Source organism: Pongo pygmaeus, chromosome 1 (assembly GCF_028885625.2).
Source record: "Pongo pygmaeus isolate AG05252 chromosome 1, NHGRI_mPonPyg2-v2.0_pri, whole genome shotgun sequence".
Classification (NCBI taxonomy): Eukaryota; Metazoa; Chordata; class Mammalia; order Primates; family Hominidae; genus Pongo; species Pongo pygmaeus.
In genome coordinates this window covers 110,221,524-110,240,968 of record NC_072373.2, presented here as the reverse complement: position 1 = coordinate 110,240,968, position 19,445 = coordinate 110,221,524, and the positions used below count along the sequence as shown (strand labels likewise).

Sequence of the window (19,445 nt, the reverse complement as noted above, 5' to 3'; positions counted from 1 at the left end):
AAGCCAACAGACCTGAAATGTCTTCTATTATTCCTTGACTGGACACTTTCCTGCATGAACCCATGCCATAGCACAGGTTCACTTTTGCCCATATTAACCCACAGAGCCAAGAGCTGGGTCAAAAGAACATTAGCATGGAAAACACCAAAAGAGAAAGCAGTCCCATAGCAGACTACCTGGTAATAACTTTTAAGGCCTATTTGCTTGACCCAAATATATATATTGCATGTCTACCACCACATATTTAGAAAGGAAAAATGAAGTATGGCGGTACAGCTCGGCTTGCCTATAACTGCAATTCAGAACCCAGAAGTAAAAATAAGTGAATCCCCAGACTTTCAAAACGGCAGTCCCTTAAAAAATTAGTTCATAAAATGTGTGACTCAAAGCAGTCCCTTTGGTTCTTCTCAGAATAAAAGATCTTAAAAGGGCAGATCAGTAATGACTGAAACTGTCAGTGGATTATAATTTTTTGCACATCCCGTATATCTCTAGGAAATAAGCATGGAACTTTGAACTCTGGACAAAAGAGCTATACCTATAAAATGTTTTCCAACAGAACTCATACTCTCTATCTGTTAAACAGAGCAGCACAGTCAAACCAGATGAAAGGAAAATATAAAGCAGGTGTCATTAGAATACTTGGAAGAGTAGTGGTTACTTTGGAGAATCATAGTCATTGAAAAGAAGCTCAGAAGTCTAAATTAGATGTCATTGTTAATGGGTTGATAAAAAGAAAAACAAAATTCACCATGCTCCCAGTGTTAGGCCTTAACTTTTTATGTAGGTGTCAAATTGTCTGCTGCATTGGTGACTGATAATTTGAGGCCAGGGAGGGGTCTTTAATCTGGCAGCAAGGATGGAGTGCTTGTGCTGAAAGTTTAGGGACATACTAAGAAATCACATATCTAAGGGTGACTGGCTGGCTGACACAGCAGTCACAGTTGCATTATGGGAGAGGATGCCTAGATGACCATGGGCCTTGAAGATGACCTTCAATACCCTTATTTGCATGGCAACATGTGATTTGAAACAAAATGGAAGCTTCATGGTTTAAGCCGTTTTGTGCTAGTATGACAAAATATACCAGATTGGATAATTTACAAATAACACAAACTTATTTCTAATGTTCCAGAGTCTGGGAAGTCCATGATCAAGGTGTCAGTAGGTTCCATGTATGGTGAGAGCCCTGTGTCTCCTTCCAGGACAGCATCTTCTTGCCGCATCCTCTGCAAAAGGTGGACACTGTGTCCTCATGTGGCAGAAGAATGGAAGGGGTCAGCTAGTTTTCTGAAGCCCTTTTATAAGGTCACTTAATCCATTCATGAAAGCCCTGTCCTCATATGTTAATCACTTCCTAAAGGCCCCAGCTCTAAACAGTATCACATTGGCAATTGAGTTTCAACGTGTGAATCTGAAGGGGATATATTCAGACCATACAAGTTCACGAGATTAAAAAGAATATGAGACAAGAGTGATCTTGGTTTAGCTTAACTCATGCACTGCTGCAAGGGACTTTGGGATATTTTTTACTTTGAGTCACAGAGCCAAGGCCAGAAAGAGCAGAACAAGAAAGAACACAGGAGTGAAGAAAAGCCTAAAATATTCTTTGTCATGACCTACAATGTTACAGGATTTTGTGGCACGTTGGCTAATGTCTCTTCTGTGCAATGCACTGATCTCCAAGAAAAGTAGCAGAGTTTTCAAATAAGAGATTCAGGGACCCTAGAAGCAAATTAATATTGACAAGTCCAGTTCTTCACCAGTAAATGAGAAAGGAGATATGTTTATTTTGGTCATATTGGATAGTTTTAGTAGATAGATGAAGGCTTTCTCAATAAACTACTACAGAGTTAAATGAATGGCAGAGATTAAAGTCTAAGAAATCTTCTCTTACCCAGCAGTCCCCAAGAACATGGCCTCAGACTGTGGACAGACTCATGAAGAGCTGTCTCACCAGCCACATCCCACAGTAAATGACCAAACCTAGGCAGACTTTGCCGTCCTCTGACCTGTTCCCCAACCCTAATACCTCTGTCATCCATCAGGAATCACCCTCACGGACAGTGGGACTTGGTGCCCTTTCTAGAACTTTACTCTTTGGAATGTCCCTTCTAAATCATTGAACTCTTTGTCAGATACCATCTTTCCTAGCCTCCTTCCATTTGTGTTAAGTTCATAACTGTGGACTCATGATTCTCCTCACATTAGGAAAACATAAGAACATTTCACTATTAAATTGTTCTTTGTGGTTAAGTAAATAAATAAAAAAGCCTTGAAGATAAGACTTGAAATCAGAGAAAACATAAGTACGATAATGTCCACCCCTCCAAACACCCAATCAGAATCTTGCAAATCAATTTTTTTTTCATGTTTCCTGCTTGTTAGTGATCATGTTGCAAAATTTCCCCAAGTTTCCTTTATTACAAGGACTTCAATGCAGGTGTAGTGGCCCGCTTAAGGTCATCTCTTCAACCATGAAATCACAAGCTGAGGACTTAGGGGAGTCATTAGAGATTGGTTTGTGGTAAGAGTGAAACAAATCACATGAGCATATGGTATTAAAACAATGTGGCATACAGACAATGACATTAGCTTACTTTACAAGAAAATGTAGAAGCTCTCTTTGTATACATCTACCTGGTGATAACTGTGCTCTTGGACACACATGGGTGTAATTTTTTAAGTTGCAACTGGGCTTGGAGGGCTAGATCAAAAATTCCAAGGGAAATGAGCAAGAATATTATCAAGATAATACCAAAAAGCTGTTCTCCATTGCTCAGAAACGTGGGAAAAGGAATGCCCACAGTAAACTGAAGAGATGCATATAAAAATCTCAGAAGGAATCTCTTCAATTCTGAAAATGTCTTACATTTGGAATGCAATCTGATAGAAAGACAGGCAAAAGACCTGAACAGACACCTGCCAAAGAAGATACATAGGTTACAAAAAAAAGCATATGAAAAGTTACTAAATATCATATGTCATTAGAGAATTGCAAACTAAAACAAAAATACCCCTGCACACCTATTAGAATGGTGAAAATCCATAACACTGACAACATCAAATGCTAGGAAGAATGTGGAGCATCAGGAATGCTCATCCATTGCTGGTGGGGATGCAAAATGGTAGAGTTTGTAAGGCAGTTTGGCAGTTTCTTATAAAGCTATACATATTCTTAAAACATTATCCAGCAATTATGCTCTATTGCATTTACACAATAAATAAGAAACTATGTCCACACAAAAACATACTTTTAGGTGAGATCTTTATAGCAGCTTTACTCATGATTATCAAAACTTGGAAGCAGTCAAATCATCCTTCAGTAGTTCAATGGATAGTGGAATATTATTCAGTGGTAAAAAAATAAGAGCTATCAAGCCATAAAAAGACATGGAGGAAACATAAACATATATTACTAGATGCAAGAAACCAAAATGAACAGGCTACATGCAGTGCGATTCCAAATATATGACATTCTGGAAAAGGCAAAGCCTTGGAGACAGTAAAAAGTCAATGGCTGTATGAGTCAAGATGCACAGAGGGATGAATAGGCAGAGCACAGAGGATTTTTAGGGCAGATGATACTAAAATGGTGTTTACATGTCAGTATACATTTGTCAAAACTCAGAGAATGTGCAAGGCCAAGAGTAAACTGTGGGCTTTGAATGATAAAGATGTGTCAATGCAAATCAATTGATTGTACAAAATGTACCGTTGTGGTGCAGGATGTTGATAGTGGGGGAGTCTGTGTATGTGTGAGAATGAGAGTGTATGAGAACTCTGCACTTTCCCTCAATTCTGTTGTGAAGCTAAAACTGTTGTAGAAAATAAAGTCTATTTTAAAAATTAAATGAGAAAATATATGTAAAGTGCCATATATGGTAAATGACTCAATTAATATATTAGAGCTCATATGTAGAGCTTTCTATATGCAAGGAGATATCCCATATGACCTCTTGGTCTGATCTCAACTGATTTTTCCTTAAAATAAATATCTGGAGTGGACTTGCTGGGTCAAGTGTGTGAAAGTTTGAAATATTTTGTCAAATACTCACCAGAAATTTGCATAAACTTACACTTCCACAAATAACATGCCTGTCTCCCCACATCTTCACCAACACATAGAAACTTCACTGTATCTAATATTTGCTAAACCACTTGTAGTTTTCAAACTGAGTTTAACTAAGGGTGAATGTTCTTTGTAACGCAAAAGAAGTCCCCAAGGAAAGAAGGTAGCTTGTTGAAAGTATGACAGTCTACCTCTTTTTTCTTTTTTCTTTTTTCTTTCTTTCTTTTTTTTTTTCATGGAAAAGCATGAATGTATTCCAAAACATTCAGCAAAATAAGCCTTAAATAAAAGAGTGTATAGCGCATAATTCTATTTTATTATTATTATTATTTTAAGTTTTAGGGTACATGTGCACAATGTGCAGGTTAGTTACATATGTATACATGTGCCATGCTGGTGTGCTGCACCCATTAACTCATCATTTAGCATTAGGTATATCTCCTAATGCTATCCTTCCCCCCTCCCCCCACCCCACAACAGTCCCCAGAGTGTGATGTTCCCCTTCCTGTGTCCATGTGTTCTCATTGTTCAATTCTCATCTATGAGTGAGAACACGCAGTGTTTGGTTTTTTGTCCTTGCGATAGTTTACTGAGAATGATGATTTCCAATTTCATCCGTGTCCCTACAAAGGACATGAACTCATCATTTTTTATGGCTGCATAGTATTCCATGGTGTATATATGCCACATTTTCTTAATCCAGTCTATCATTGTTGGACGTTTGGGTTGGTTCCAAGTCTTTGCTATTGTGAATAGTGCCACAATAAATGTATGTGTGCATGTGTCTTTATAGAAGCATGATTTATAGTCCTTTGGGTATATACCCAGTAATGGGATGGCTGGGTCAAATGGGTCTAGATCCCTGAGGAATCGCCACACTGACTTCCACAATGGTTGAACTAGTTTACAGTCCCACCAACAGTGTAAAAGTGTTCCTATTTCTCCACATCCTCTCCAGTACCTGTTGTTTCCTGACTTTTTAATGATTGCCATTCTAACTAGTGTGAGATGGTATCTCATTGTGGTTTTGATTTGCATTTCTCTGATGGCTAGTGATGATGAGCATTTTTTCATGTGTTTTTTGGCTGCATAAATGTCTTCTTTTGAGAAGTGTCTGTTCATATACTTTGCCCACTTTTTGATAGGGTTGTTTGTTTTTTTCTTGTAAATTTGTTTGAGTTCATTGTAGATTCTGGATGTTAGCCCTTTGTCAGATGAGTAGTTTGCGAAAATTTTCTCCCATTTTGTAGGTTGCCTGTTCACTCTTTCTTTCTTTTATTTATTTATTTTTTTTTTGAGATGGAGTCTCCCTCTGTCACCTAGGCTGGAGTGCAGTGGCACAATCTCCGCTCACCACAACCTTCGGCTCACCGCAACCTCTGCCTCCTGGGTTCTAGCAATTATCCTGCCTCAGTCTCCCATTAAACAGGGATTACAGGCACGTGCCTCCACACCCAGCTAATTTTTTTTTGTATTTTTAGTAGAGATGGGGTTTCACCATGTTGGCCACGTGGGTCTTACACTCCTGACCTCAGGTGATCCACCCTCCATGGACTACCAATGTGCTGGAATTACAAGTGAGAGCCAGGGCACCTGGCATTTTTTTTTCTTAAACATTGGAGTTCCAAGAACTCTGGGATTGGCACAAAGTTCCAATTTCATCAGAAGACTCAACTGGGAAAATAGCTACTTTCAAGCTCACTTAGGTAATTGTTGGAAGATTCACTTCCTTGAAGCTTATTGGACTGAGAGCCTCAGTTCCCCTTTGACTGTTGGCTGCCCTCAGTTCATTGCTATATTGTCCTCTCCAGCATGGCAGCTTGCTTCGTCCAGCCCAATGAGAAAGAGGAAATGTAAAATCAAGATGGAAGTAATGATCTTTTCTAACCTAATCATGGAAGTAACATTCCATCATTTTTGTCTTATCGTATTGATTAAAAGCAAGTTACTAGGTTCAGCCCACACACAAGGGAATGAATATGAAGAAGTAGAAACCATTGGAGTCACCTTAGATGCTGGCTACCATACCATCATTGTCAGCCTCTGGAGCACCTGGTTGAATGGCAGCTATGTGACTTTCCCAAAATAACTGACAAACAGAGAATTAAGTTAGAGATGGAAAAGAGATTTTGCTAAAGATTTCTCCTTCCTCACTCCAAAGGCCTTGCTGGGAAAGACAGCCAAGTTGACCTCATATAAACCAAAAGCTGTGCCCCCAGCTCCCCTGTATGGTGGAGGGGATGGCCCATTTTTCCCTACTTCTGAAAACTGGCTCTTCAAATACCCTTCAAATACCTGGGACCCTACTCATATCCATGTTTTAGATGGGAGGAAAATTGCTTCTCCTTGGCAAACAGCTTTGGCCTGTTCATTGGTCCCAGCCTCACATTAGTATGGAAAACTTTCTACTTTTTTTGTTTTTGTGGTCACTGTTCTCTTCTATTTCTTTTTATGTATTAGTTCATAAGCACTAAGTTTCAAAAGCACTAAGACATTCTAGAGTCCTTGATTGTTCACTCATCCTTCCTTTCATTTATTCAGTGAACATTTATTGTTTCTATTACATGTCAGATGTTGTGCAAATTCTTATGGTGGTAAAAAGGTGTATGAGATACAGATGCTTTATTGAGTCAAACACTCAAAAATGTTTGAACATTTGCTCTGTACAAGGTGCTGAGGATTCATAAAGGCAGCAGTCCAGTTTTAAGACAACACAACAAAAACAAACTCTTGACTCCACTGGCTGTAACACCTTTTTACTGAGATCTTCATGACAGTACTTCTTGAACAGGTGTTTATTAAGTCACTGTCTTCACATTTTTCTTCTATTCCTCAACACACAGATGAATTGTGTGTTGGACTTCCAAATTGAACTTTCAACCCAACAGTTCCTGGAAATTTCTCTTACCAAATTACTTATGATGTTGTCAAAATCAATAATCAATTATTTTCCTATTGCATTTGATGCATCAGCAGCATCCAACGTAGTGGTCCACACTCTTCTTGAAACACTTTCTTTGCTTGACTTTTACAAGGCCATCTCCTAATTTTCCTCTTGCCTGCTACTAACTCCTAATCAGTACATTTAGCTGGTCCCTACTTCTCTGTTCGACTTCTAAATATTGACATATCTATTCCAGAATTCAGTCCAGGAACTTTCCCTTTTATCCATGAATATTCTTACCCTAGTTTATTTCATCAAGTCCTGTGCCTTTAAAAATTATTCTATGCTACGCATGTCCAAATTGAACTCTCTCTATAGCACAACGAATGTAATTATCCTAAAGTAACCCAGGAATTTAATAAGCTGGCCTAGAAGAGGGATTTCCTTTTCCCAACATGAGGGGTGTGCCTACTATAGCTCCCTACGCAATGGGTGGCTTTATCCCCTAAGAAAAGGAAAATTCTTTGCATGAGGCCCAAGGACTCTAGGTGCTGGGCAGTTGAGTTTCACAATCTTGTGAACAGTTGGCACCTAAATCCAGACTGTTTCACACCAACAGCCTGTGTGTTCCTCCATTGTTAAAGCTGTGTCCTTCTGCTTACATGACCAAAAAAAATTATAATAAGGGAGACTAGTGTTTCTACATTGGAATGCAGACTGCCGTTGTGAGCCCATCATTTCTTGACAATTTATGCAATTTATACATTAGTCAGCATCATTGGTGAGCAGGGAAATGCAAATCGAAACTACAATGAGACACCACTTCTTACCCACTAGAATGCTATAATAAAAAAGAAGGACAGAAGCAACTGGAGGAAGTGAAAAAACAATGATGTGGAAAAATCAAACTACTCACGCATTGTCGATGGGACATGCAGCCATGTTGAAAACCAGTTTGGCAGTTTCTTAAAAACTTTGAAGATACGTTTACCATATGACCTAGCACTTTCACTCCTAGCTGTTTACCCAAAAGAAATAAAAACCTATGTCCACACAACAAATGAATGTGAATATTCATAGCAGCTTTATCCATAACAGTCCATAAAGTGGAAACACATCAAATATCTATCAACAGGTGAATGAACAAACAAATGGGAACTATCAATACAATTTAATAGGATTTGACACCTAAAAGGAATGAAATATTGATATGTGCTACAACATAGATAAAACACAAAACTATATTAAGTTAGGTGAAAGAAGACAGATGCAAAAGACAACATATTGCATGATTCTATTTATATGGTGTCCAGAAAAGGCAAATCTGTAGAGTCAGAAAGTCAATTAAGGGTTGCCTTGAGTTGGGGAGTGGGAATAAAAGGTGGCAACTGATAAGCATGAGGGATTTTTTAGGAATGATAGAAATGTTGCAAAACAGGATCGTGGTAATGGTCACACATATCTAAAATTTTACTAAAAATAATTGAACTGCACACTTAAAAAAGGTGAATGTTATGATATGTCAATTATACTTCAGTAAAGCTGTTTAAAAACAAAAAAGTTTAGTAGTGTGGGCACCATCTGTCTTGCCCTTTGTTTAATTTCTCACCTTCTTTAGGGCTTATATTTATTGCTTCCACTCAGAGATTCCAAGAGACACTGGCTGAAATCTATCAGCCTCCAGAACTCTCAACAGCTGAGAGAATGTCCGGCCCCATCCTGAAGGTGATGGGGGATCTATAAGGTGCACTCCAGCATCTGATACAGCAGACAAAGGCATGCAATGCACCTGGGTGGTTTCAGATAGTGCTCCACAAGTCTCAGCAAGACCCAGGGCCTGTAGCTAGTTCCAATAGTTTCAGAGAACCTGCTGCTACATCTTCCAGCACAGGGCCAACCTTTCCTAGGCAAGTGGGTTTGAAGCATTGGTAGTCAGGCCCCAAGTAGCAGATGAATGTCTACAACATGGGAGGAGGGCAAGACCCAGAGTGGGGTTTCAAACCAAATCATTTGTAGAGTATTATTTCCAGCAACTGCAAAAAGCATTCTTTTCACGTGCTTATGGCATTTTCACCAACATAGACTATTTGCTGCACCATAAAATAAGTCTCAATATATATCCAAGGATCAGAATCATGTGGAGTATATGCTATGGCCACAACAGTATTTAATTAGAAATCTGTAACAATAAGATATATAGAGGGTGGGGCGCAGTGGCTCACGCCTGTAATCCCAGCACTTTGGGAGGCTGAGGCAGGCAGATCACAAGGTCAGGAGATCAAGACCATCCTGGCTAACACGGTGAAACCCCATCTCTACTAAAAATAGAAAAATTAGCCGGGCATGATGGCGGGCACCTGTAGTCCCAGCTACTCAGGAGGCTGAGGCAGGAGAATGTCGTGAACCCGGGAGGCGGAGCTTGCAGTGAGTGAGATCTTCCCACTGCACTCCAGTCTGGGCGACAGAGAGAGACTCCGTCTCAAAAAAAAAAAAAGAGATATCTAGAAAGCCCCCAATCTTAGAAAGCAAGCAACATACTCTGAATTACACTTTGGTTGTAGATGAACTCACAAGAAAAAATTTAAAACATCAGTAACTGAGTGATGATAACCCAATGCATCAAAATGTTGGATACAGCTGACATAGTGCTTAGAGAGAAATTTACAGCTTTAAATGCCTATAGTGGAAATGAACAAAGGAGTAAAGTCAATTATCTATGTTTTCATCATAAGAATACTGAAAAATAAGAGTAAAATAAACCCAAAATTAATAAATGTAAGCCAATAATAAAGAAAATCATGAAATAAAAAATGAGCAAACAATAGAGACAATCAATGGTCAATTTTTCTGTACTCCATGAACAAAATTTCATTTCAGAATGATTTTATATTTAAATATATATCCAGAACCACAGAAGTCTTAAAAGAAAAAGTTAGGAAAATGTGGGAATCAAATAAGAATTCTGTGAGAATAAAAATCAGAAAGTAGTTGCCTACCAGGTAGGTTTACAGTGCAAGGAATTAACTAAGAACTTATTTTCAAGAAGAAAATGGCCTCTGTTTTTTTGGATGGTACTTACATGGGCATTCATAACTGTCAAGTTTCACTGAACTGAATACTTGAGATCTGGGCAGTTTAATGAATATAAATTACATTTTTTTAAGTAAAGAAAGTGTCTCAGGAGCTTATGGTGGGTAAATTTGGGCAGCTCTAATGCACAGGCTTCAGAAGCACTCACAGCATGTTCAGTTCAGGAATTTGCTGAAAATGGTTTTGCAGCCAAAAATATGGGATAAGTTCAAACATCTATGACAAGAGTCACTGGGGCAAACAACTACAATCTCCACTCTTGTGGTAAGGGCCATATTATTAAGCAGTTATCAATAGCTACCTTTCCTTCAATGATGTTCTTCATCTAGTAACCCAGAGCTCTTCAGGGGAAAATTGCAATTGAGGTTTTGGATATATTTAGTAGGAAAGAAAGTCACCTCACGTAAAACTAAGTGATTGGAGCTATCACCATTGCAAATTTCTAAACTTTGCAAGATAGCAGCAACATTTCAAATGACACTCAGACAGGAAATAATGGGCTAATGTGGATTTCCCTCCAAACATATTTACTGCACAAAGGCAAAGTTCACATTGCAATTGGAGATTTCGCCCAGTCTAGTTTAACTTCACAGATTGCAGATCCCAAACAGCTGGTATGAACTGACCAGTGTCCTGTTAAGGCTAAACCTAAGACTCTTTACCACACTCTTTTCCACAGACTCTTTACCACACACTTTACCACTTACTCTTTTTTGAAGAGTGGACTTAGGATTGGATTTCTCTTCCTGTTCCTGGGAAGAATTAGAGATGTAACCTAAAGGTCACTATTCTTCTGAGAAAAGGGATGCTGAAGGAGGTGGGAGCAATGAGTATGTGGCACGAGTTCAGAGTGATAAGGGGCAAGCCAGGAGCCACAGAGCATAAAGCCCCAGGGCTGCCTTAGGGGATGAAGTGGCCAGCACCTCGACTCTTCTGTCCAGCCTTTTAACCATTTAATTAATGGTTAGAGCTTCTTCATTTTCTTTCAGCTACTCTTGGCAGTGGTGGGGACATGAAATTTTTGCGAACAATGGGGTGGAGGAAAATAAGGCATCTGTGCACGTCTATAACCATTTTACCTCTGTTTTTAGTCCTCTCCATAGTCACCCTAGAATAAGATCTGCTCCCCAGGATCTTCTATTTCCTGGCGAGTGTTTCCTGCAATCTTGGATTGGCCAGGATGGGCTGGAGCTGCCTTGTGACAGGAGCAGGAGGGTTTCTGGGTCAGAGGATCATCCACCTCTTGGTGAAGGAGAAGGAGCTAAAGGAGATCAGAGCCTTGGACAAGGACTTCATATCAGGATTGAGGGAGAAATTTTCTAGTAAGTAAACTTGAGTCATGGGTGTGTGGCTACATTTTAAACCCTGCATGCGTGTGGGAAGGTGGAGCTTTTCTGGCAAGTTATGGAAAGTTGTAGCCAAATCTAAGCCAATCCCACATCCAAAGTCATCAAAAAAAGAAAATTAAATAGTATAAAATGGCATAGTGTGAAAGATACCAGACAGGCTGTCCAGAGACTGGATTCTGGCCCTGAGCCAGAACTTGAGAGGCAGCCACCTCAGCCTCCAGGCCCCTTTTCTTTTTTTTTTTTTTCTTTTTTTTTAATTTAATTTTATTATTATTATACTTTAGGTTTTATGGTACATGTGCACAATGTGCAGGTTAGTTACATATGTCTACATGTGCCATGCTGGTGCGCTGCACCCACTAACTCGTCATCTAGCATTAGATATATCTCCCAATGCTATCCCTCCCCCCTCCCCACACCCCACAACAGTCCCCGAAGTGTGATGTTCCCCTTCCTGTGTCCATGTGTTCTCATTGTTCAATTCCCACCTATGAGTGAGAATATGCGGTGTTTGGTTTTTTGTTCTTGCGATAGTTTACTGAGAATTATGATTTCCAATTTCATCCATGTCCCTACAAAGGACATGAACTCATCATTTTTTATGGCTGCATAGTATTCACTGGCCATCAGAGAAATGCAAATCAAAATCACAATGAGATACCATCTCACACCAGTTAGAATGGTGAACATTAAAAAGTCAGGAAACAACAGGTGCTGGAGAGGATGTGGAGAAATAGGAACACTTTTACACTGTTGGTGAGACTGTAAACTAGTTCAACCCTTGTGGAAGTCAGTGTGGCGATTCCTCAGGGATCTAGAACTAGAAATTCCATTTGACCCAGCCATCCCATTACTGGGTATATACCCAAAGGACTATAAATCATGCTGCTATAAAGACACATGCACACGGATGTTTATTGCGGCATTATTCACAATAGCAAAGACTTGGAACCAACCCAAATGTCCAACAATGATAGACTGGATTAAGAAAATGTGGCACATATACTCCAGGCCCCTTTTCATCTAGAAAATCCCACATCAGTTCTCGTTCTTCTCTACAACTCTTTTATGCTCTGAAGCTTTTTGTCTTGGCAATTGTTTTACAACATTCACAAATGACAGCATTTACCTGGAGACCTCACCAGTGGGTCCCTGCCTCTCTAGACTGCCCCAAGCTTTGTTTTGTTTCGTAGCATCCTCAGCATCTTTAGTGGAGGTAAAATAAAAGGAAGCAAAGGTAAAGATGAGTGTTTAAGTGTGTGTGTGCATGTGTGCCTGTGTGTGCATGTCAGAGAGTGAGAAAGAGAGAGAAAATGAAGGGGAGAGAAAAATCAGGAGAGAAAATGAGAAAGATGGAGAATGAATGAGAAAGAGTGAGAGAGAGAGCATCAGTGAGAGGGAGAGAGTGTGCACAAGTGCACAGCACAGAGCAGAGACAGTGTAAGAGGCAGTATAAGGCCAGGCATGCCTCATTTTCATTTCTCATATACGGCTTTTTTTTTAAACCATTTGTCTCTGTTGCTCAATACCTGCCCCCCCACCCCCACCCCGCAATTGCAGAATTTGTTGTAGCAACTCCTTGTGCAAATAACACTATGAGGAAGGTAGAAAAGGGGTGACATCCAAGTCGACAATGAATGCATCAAGGTCCAGAAACAAAGCGACTTGCCAAGGCCATCTGATTAATGTGTAGCAGAGCTCAGACCAAAGCTTCATCCAGAGGCTTCACTTGGCCCTGGGGCTGATGCTTGGCAAAATGGGTCTTCAGTCTCTCCTTTTGCCTCCCTGTGTGTCCAATTCCCTGTCCTCCTCCCCATCCCACGGGATTGGGAGGACTGTGTGTCTACATGTGAGCTCTGACTGTGCAGAGGGTCATGCACTGCCCACAGAAAAGTCCCCACTTGACAGCACTCAGGGACCACACCCAGCACTCTACTCTTCTTTCACTCTTCTCTGACCTCTTCTGATTTCCTCCACCCTCTGTTCTAATGGTGTCTTTGATAAACAAATATTAACACTTGATGAATTTTAAATGATTGTAATCGTTATGTCTCACCAATATTTGTACTCTAACACGTAATACAAAGAAAAAGCAATGCTCAGCCTAGAGGAAAAATTCTCCTGTGGTGAAAATGCTGGGGGTATAATGGATGAGCAAAAGGCTGTATGAAGTAAAAACAGAGAATCCTTTCAGTGTTTTTTCTGTGCCAGGCACATGCTACATGGTTTGCATGTGCCCACTCATTTGCTGCTCATAACAGCCCTATGAGATTGTTAATGTTATTAGCCTCCTTTCTTACAGATGAGGAAACAGTCAGAGAGAGGTTAATGAACTTGTCCAATGTTCCACAGTTAGAATATGGCAAAGCTGGATTTGAACTCATGTAGTCTAGTGCAGCATCTGTGCTCTTAAGCAGTAGTTAATCTACCAGCTTGAGGAAGGAGGGAGCTATGGCTCCATCCACAAAGTCCCCTTTCCTGGTCTCTCTAGTTCCCTGTGAACTCATTGGGGAAGAATCATTTTCTCTTGGCTTTAGACTTCTTCAGCTTTGAAATGGCAATTCCTTTGAGCCAGTCTGAAGTTGGCAGCAAACGGGAAGCAGACGAAGGGAGCAGGAAGCACAGAGGTGGAAATACAACCAGAGAAAATTCCACCCTCAGGCTGTCACCCACCTCCTCCCCAGCAGCCTCTTCCCTGCCTCCCCCATTGCAGGGCCTCCTTGGAGTTGCCTGACAGTGGGAAGGGGCTGGGAGTAGACAAAACAAGGCAGAGGCATCAGGAGAGCAAATGGTCCCACCTGTATCCCAGGAAGGAATTTCTCCAGCCTTGAATTTTTCACTCTGAATTTTACTCTCACTGTTCTTTGGCCTTTGTTGCCAATTTCAGTTAAACTGACTTATTCTTACTCTTTCTCAGAAAAGTTGATTCTAAACAGTTATTCCTGCACCTGGTGTACAAGGTACAAGACTTGGAGGTGGGGCAGGCAACTTTGAGCCTTCACTAGAAAAGTGACCTTTAATCTGTCCCTTAACCTCTCTGAGCCTCAGTTTCTTCACCAATAAAATGGGATTCAGAATACCTACCTCATGAGACAGCTGTAAAAGGAAATAAGCAAGCTGTGAGCCGTATGCAGATTATAAAGCACAAATGAGTGTAGAGTATTTATCTGAGCTCCATGTAGCATGGTGTTCATTTTGTGGGCTAATTCCAGGTGACAACTTTACTGGCAGCATCACTACCTATGGATTTCAGAGGAGCCTGAAGACATTGATGTTGTAACTGCTGCCCTGGGCTACACAGCTGGATGTTAGTTCTTTGGTGACTAACTCATTTTCAGCATTGGTACCTGCTTTTGATAATATCCAATAAGAATTTTCAAAAAAATTCATTATTTAAACTCTTCTGCAATTCCCTAGTAATGGCTCCACTCTCCTTCCAGTTGCTCAAGCAGGAAACCATAAGGGTGATTTTATCTTCTCCTTTTCCTCTCAGCCAAGATCCAAAAGGTACCAGGACCTTCAAGGTGAGGTCTGAAATTCCAACCTGGTGTATCTCTCTCCTCTTCTGCTTCCACTGCTGGACCCTGCTTCCAGTCCTCATCTAAACTTTGGCACAGACATTCTGATTAATCTCTTCATCCCCTGGCTTTCTCATATCCCCTATACCCATCCATTTTATATCCTTGAGGCAAGGTTAACTTCCTACACTACAATTCTGCTTCTGTTTTTCTTTTTCTTTTTGAAACAGGATTTTGCTGTGCCACCCAGGCTGGAGTCCACAGGCATGATCTCTGCTCACTGCCACCTTCACCTCCTGGGCTCCATCCATCCTCCTACCTCAGGCTTCTTATTAGCTGGGAATATAGGCACTCACCACTATGTTTGGCTAATTTTTGTATTTTTAGTAGAGACAGGGTTTCACCAGGTTTTCCAGGCTGGTCTCAACCTCCTGGATGCAAGCGATCCACCTGCCTCAGTCTCCCAAATTGCTAGAATCACAGGTGTGAGCCACCACCCCTGGCCTGTTTCTCTACTTGTTCCAAATATAAATAAGGTGTTTTCTGTGACATGGTGCTGGAGACCCAAAATCAGGATTCTGCATTACCTACAGAATTAAATTCAAACTTTTCCCTTTTATACCCAACTCTCCACAATCACCCTACTCTCCTTAAAAATTTTGGTGAGCCTCCTGTGACCCTAGCAGTGCTTATATTCCAGGCACACTTGACAGCTCATTGCTCAGATTACTTTTCTGAAATGAGATGGGGCAGAAACGGATGTTTGCTCTTTCCCAAAAAATTGCTAAACATGCTGACTTCTGTGCCTTTGTTTACTTGTTCCTTCCATGGAATGTACACCCTCCACTCTAACAACCCGACTCTAACCATCCTCGAACACCTATGTAACATCATCTTTATCAGGAAACTTCCAAGCCAGATTCAGACACCCTTTCAATGACCTGATCTGTGTTCTTGCAGAGCTCCGGAACAAGACCAAGCTGACAGTGCTAGAAGGAGACATTCTGGATCAGTCATGCCTGAAGAGAGCCTGCCAGCACATCTCGGTAGTCATCCACACCGCCTCTAACATTGACATCTTCGGTGTCACTCACAGAGAGTCTATCATGAACTTCAATGTGAAAGGTACAGTAGCCTGAGGAGGAGTTGGAGCAAGGTGGGGCAAACAAGGATCAGAAAGATAAACAATGAAGGAAGAGAAGTCCCTCCACTGAACACCTGCTATGCTCTGAGCCAAGTGTCTTTGCTGATCACTACCAACTGGGGGAGTTCAAAGCTGCTATCTTCAGTTTTTTACATGAGAAGACTAGGGCTGAGAGATGGCAAGTAATTTGTCCAAGGCCCCCCAGGTAAGTAAGTAAGTAGGAGAATGAGACTTTAAACTCACCCCTGTGTGACTCCAAAGGCTGTGGATGCTCTTTCTACTGCGGCTCCAATCAAATTCAACTAAACTCCGACTTCAGACTCTTGATATCCAGCCACCCCTTCCCTCTGTGGGCCAGAATCAAACCTTCCAGGTGCCGCTATAGTCATCGTTTTAAATCTTGTGTGTACACTGATGAGAATGAAATGGGAAAAATCCCTTGTCCCCCTCACAGTGCATGTGATGCGGGTGTGGCTCCATCCCTCAGTGCCCCTGCTCAGACCCCTAGGGGAGCATACAGGCAAGCAGGCTGGGGGGCTCCAACTCCAAAGCAGCATCTAAGGGTGAATGATCACAGCTCCTGACGCCCCAGTGGGCATGTGTTACATGGTGCTCCTTTAGTTTTGCTCTTTTAGTTTTGCCGTCTATAGGCAGCTTGTGTTAACCAGCTCAATTAGACCTTAGACCATCCATCTTGCCACAAGGACAGAGGGCTTTCTATATCCTGGGTTCTTCTCTTAGTGTACCAGAAAAATTGAATCACACCTGAGCTTGAAGAATAAGTGCAAGCTTTTATTGAGTGGAGGTAGCTCTCAGCAGATGGAGGAAGCCAGAAAAGAATGGTTTTCCCCTGGAGTCTGCTGCTCAGCGGCCTGACTCTTCCCTAACTGCTTGGCCAAACTCTGCATCCTTTTGCTGGTCAGTGCATCCCTCTCGACATCCAGCTGCCCTGTGTTCCTTCACTGATGTGCTTCCCTCAACATCTAGCTGCTTCTGTCTTCTTCCCCTGATCTGCTCCTCTTGACATCCAGCAGCTTGTGTGTGTCTGCTAGAATCTTGGGGCTTTTTAACAGGCACAGAGTTAGACATGTGTATTATACAAGGAAAGAATTTAGTGCCAAAGATTACAGAGACAAGAAGTAAAATATACTAACAACATTGTTCCCTGAGCTGTTTCACCCTGGACTGGTTAAACTTTAGAAGAGACATAACTGTTCTTGGCATATCTTTAGCAGTTAACAGATGCACCCCAAGAATTCTGGGGTTTGTGGGCTTGCACCAAGGCCATTAAAGCTTTTGGTTTTTTTTCTGTATCTCCTCTCTCTTTCCTGGGGCTTTCTGTCTCTATTATGAAAGACCGAGATGGCCACTTTCAGGAGCTCCTCTAATGTACTATCTGGTCCCAGAGCTTGTTTCTGCAACTTCCTCCTGATGACAGGAGCTGCCTGAGTAATAAATTTATTGTTTAGATGTCTCTCGACTGAAGCAGGAGGTAAAGAGGTGTGCTTTACTAAGACCTCACTTAGCCTTTCCAGTGGGATTTTCATTTTTGTGTTTTTCCTATGGCTGTAGCATGACCCGATCTCAGTCAGATCCACTGAAGAATGTACCTCGAGTCTATTACAACCACTGAACTTGGGAGTGGAGAGTGAGACACATGGATCTGTTCACATGGTTGGTCTCCCTTAGGGGTATTTCCTGACATTGACAGCATGCTCTTCATGGGCAGGTACCCAACAGCTGTTGGAGGCCTGTGTCCAAGCTAGTGTGCTAGTCTTCATCCACACCAGCAGCATACAGGTAGCCTGGCCCAACTCCTACAAAGAGATTTTCCAGAATCGACACAAACAAGAGCCTCTGAAAAACACATGGTCTGCTCCATATCCATACAGCAAAAAGCTTGCTGAGAAGGCTGTGCTGGTGGCTAATGTGTGGACTTTGAAAAATGCTGGCATGTTGTACACTTGTGCCTTAAGATCAATGCATATCTATGGGGAAGGAAGCCCATTTCTTACTGCCAATATAAATAAGGCCTTGAAAAACACTGTGATCCTGTCAACTGTTGGAAAGTTCTCCACAACCAACCCAGTCTATGTGGGCTGGGCCCACATTCTGGCCTTGAGGCCCTGTGGGGCCCCAAGAAGGTCCCAAGTGTCTGAGGACAGTTCTACTACATCTCAGATGACGCACCTCACCAAAGCTATGATAACCCTAATTACGCCCTGAGCAAAGAGTTTGGCCTCTGCCTTGATTCCAGATGGAGGCTTCCTTTAGCCCTGAGGTACTGAATTGGCTTCCTGCTGGAAATACTGAGCTTCCTGCTCAGGTCAATTTATACCTATTGACCTCCCTTCAGCTGCCACACAGTGACATTGTCCAACAGCATGGTCACCTTCTCTTACAAGAAGGCTCAGTGAGATCTGGCATATAAGCCAATTTACAGCTGGGAGGAAGCCAAGCAGAAAACCGTGGAGTGGGTTGGTTCCCTTGTGGATTGGCACAAGGAGACCCTGAAGTCCAAGACTCAGTGATTTAAGGATGACAGAGATGTGCATGTGGGTATTGTTAGGCGATGTCATCAAGCTCCATCCTCCTGGCTTCATACAGAAGGTGACAAGGGCACAAGCCCAGGTCCTGTTGCCTCCTTTTCACACAATAGCCAACTTATTGTCTTCCTGTGTCATCAAATCCTGTGCAGTCACTGGCCCAACCAAAAGCTTTCTGTCCTAATCATATACCAGAGGACACACAATGTGATTTGCTGTTAGCAAATCTCATGGGCTGATTCTGAACAATTTGGGATCTCTTTTAACTTGAGGGTCTCTTTCAACTACTATAGCTCCATTTCCCCTCTTAAATGAGGAGGGATTTCTTTTCTTTTAAATCTCCGATTTCTTCACAGAGTTCAGTGAAAAGAGTAATAAATGATTTAATGCTTAAAGTGAAGAAAAGTGTGGTTACTGTTAATACACAGTTTTCTCCTTTCTCTTACATTTCCAGGTGTCACCATCTCTCATTTAGAAGAGTAGGATGAAACAGGGGTTAGGAGGTGGGCAGAGTAGTGGGAGGGTCAGGGAGGGCGGATGAAGACTGAATGAATAAGTCCTACTATGCTTCACACATGTACAACATGACCTACATATGACATATATTATCTCATGTAATACTCATCAGAAACCTATGAGGTAGAGTGACTATTTCCATTTTATCAGCAAGGAAACTTGTGCACAGTCACACTGATTAGTGACTAGGCCTTCTATGAGGCAGTTGGCCTTGAAAGTCCTTATCTTTCCACCCAATTACACAGCCTGAACTGGTATCGTCAGTGGTACAGCAGAGCACTGAAGCATGGGGTGCCGATTTATGGGAGAGCCCCGGCTACCTTGGA

At 41.6% G+C, this 19,445-nt stretch overlaps 1 pseudogene; it reads left to right on the top strand.

The window, feature by feature from the left end:
- The first annotated feature begins 11,226 nt into the window (after positions 1-11,226).
- On the top strand, positions 11,227-18,588 carry LOC129015905 (3 beta-hydroxysteroid dehydrogenase/Delta 5-->4-isomerase type 1-like; annotated as a pseudogene).
- The last annotated feature ends 857 nt before the right edge of the window (positions 18,589-19,445 follow it).